The 2,512-nt window shown below is 55.8% G+C and overlaps 1 pseudogene; it reads left to right on the top strand.

Moving 5' to 3' along the window:
* The first annotated feature begins 34 nt into the window (after positions 1-34).
* LOC113981470 lies at positions 35-1,432 on the top strand (annotated as a pseudogene).
* The last annotated feature ends 1,080 nt before the right edge of the window (positions 1,433-2,512 follow it).

Here is a 2,512-nt window from a genome sequence, read left to right as displayed (position 1 = left end):
GTCCTTCTTGCTTCCTGCCCCAGGCCCCGAGCTGAGGACGGAGAGCCCAGAGGACAAATCCCCCCGTGAGACCCTGGTGGGAGAGGCTGTTTTGAAGGGCTCCACGGTGCAGGAAGGCAGCGGGGAGGAAAAGGCCCCGAGATCCCCCCGCAGGAGGGGCTCCAAAGCCAGCCCAGGGTGCTCTGAGGAGGAAAGACCCAGCCTGTGCCGGGAAGGCGGCCAGAGCTTGAGGGAGAGCTCCGAGCTCGTGGTCCCTGAGCAGCCTCCCAGCAGAGAGAAGCCCTTCAAGTGCTTGGAATGTGGGAAGAGCTTCAGGAAGAGCACCTACCTGCTCCGACACCAGCACATCCACACTGGGGAACGTCCCTACACGTGTAGGGAATGTGGGAAGAGCTTCAGGCAGAGCTCCAACCTGATCCGACACCGTCGCATCCACACTGGGGAATGTCCCTACATGTGTGGGGAATGTGGGAAAAACTTCAGGTACAGCTCCCACCTGATCCGGCACCAGCGCATCCACACCAGGGAACAGCTCGGGAAGGAGGTGGGAGAGGGGGGGCTGTGCCAGGAAGGTGGCCGGAGCTTGAGCCGGAGCTCCAAGCTGGTGGTCCCTGAGCAGCCTCCCAGCAGGGAGAAGCCCTTCATGTGCTTGGAATGTGGGAAGAGCTTCAGAGAGAGCTACAACCTCCTCACCCACCAGCACATCCACACTGGGGAACGTCCCTACACGTGTAGGGAATGTGGGAAGAGCTTCAGTGACAGATCCAACCTGATCCGACACCAGCTCATCCACACTGGGGAACGGCCTTACAAGTGCTTGGAATGTGGGAAGAGCTTTAACCAAAGCTCCATCCTCCTCATCCACCGGCGCATCCACACCGGGGAACGGCCCTATTTGTGTGGGGAATGTGGGAAGAGCTTCAGTGACAGATCCACCCTCCGCAAACACCGGCGCATCCACACTGGGGAACGGCCCTACTCATATGGGGAATGTGGGAAGAGCTTCAGCCAGAGCTCCCACCTCCTCACCCACCAGCGCATCCACACTGGGGAACGGCCCTACAAGTGCTTGGAATGTGGGAAGAGGTTTCAGCGCAGCTCACATCTCCTCCTGCATGAGCGGACGCACACGGATGAGAGGCCCTTCCGCTGCACCGACTGCGGGAAGGGCTTCAACCAGAACTCCACCCTTGTCACCCACCGGCGCATCCACACCGGGGAGAGGCCCTACAAGTGTGGGGAGTGTGGGAAGAGCTTCACCCAGAGCTCTAAGTTGACCAGACACCAACGGACCCACCGGTAAGCGAAGCCCTACCAGTGTCCCAACTGCAGGAAGATCTTCGGCTGCTGCTTCCACCCCGAATGAAGCCCCTGATGGTGAGGCAACCCCTGGAGTCCAGTGACTGTCAGTCCATCCCTTTCGACCACAAAGGGCCAGTCCCCTTTCCCAGGGACAGGTTCTTCCAACAGAACCCTTCTTGGGGGTGTGTGCGGAGGTTCCTGCCTTGGCTGGGGACCCCCCCCAAGGTCACTGCTGGAGGTTGAGAGCAGAGATCTCCCCACGAGCATTGGTCTGCGGGAGTTCCATCCATCTCTAATTAAGAATTATTGCTTTTGTGCCAGCTTGAGTAGAATTGCTTCAACAATTGCTTTAGTGTAGAGCACTGTCCTATCTTATCCTGTACTCCTGGTAGTTTTTGTGTATTGTGCAGTAAGGAATTCTGATGAAGATCTTCTGTCTGATCATTTGGAACCCTAAATAAATTCATTACTATTAATAGATCTGATTTGCCATCATTAAAAGCTGGGGGACAAAAGTGTTTCAGTCACACCTCTCTAATTTCTCTAAACTGAAAGTGTTGGCATAATCCAAGGCTGAGATTGGATCCAGCAGCCCCCAGCACCCCACAAAAAGTTGGGAGCTCAGGGGGGCCACCCCCCTTTTCCAACCCCTCAGTGGCCAAAGACCCCCATGGGACCACCGGACCTGCCAGACCACCCTCCCTTTTCCACTCTTCTCCCTGTTCCTTCCACTTTCCCATTGTTCCCTCAATCCCCAATTCCCCCCCCCCAACAGTTTTGGGGTCCAAACCCCCACTTTTTGCCCCCTTTCCTATGGCTGCTGAAGGAGAAAATGAGGCTGCACACACAGAGTTCCATTGTGGGACTTGTCCGCCCATCTTTCTGACATCCCCCTTTCATTGGAGTTCCTTTGGAAACAGTGCCTGGGGTTTGTCTTTTAGTCCACTGGAATTCCCAGCATGGCCCCATAGCAGTGCCCTGATCCCACACATTCCCCTCCCCTCATGTGCTGGCTGTGTTCAGCCACCAGAGAAAAACACAGGCTACCATGCAGAGTGTTCCAAGTGGTTTCCACTTTGGCAAACAGCTCTCTCTGGATGGAAAACACCAGTCAAGGCCAAAACACTCCTTTTGGATCCTGATTAACTGAATGCAGCTGCTGCTGCCTTAACTTGTTCCCACAAAAATTCTCAGGGTTCCTTTGGTTCAA

Source organism: Neopelma chrysocephalum, unplaced genomic scaffold (genome assembly GCF_003984885.1).
Source record: "Neopelma chrysocephalum unplaced genomic scaffold, ASM398488v2 Primary Assembly neopelma1_96569, whole genome shotgun sequence".
In the NCBI taxonomy this organism is placed as follows: Eukaryota; Metazoa; Chordata; class Aves; order Passeriformes; family Pipridae; genus Neopelma; species Neopelma chrysocephalum.
Note: the sequence above shows the minus strand (reverse complement) of the source record. Positions and strands in the feature narration are given on the sequence as shown.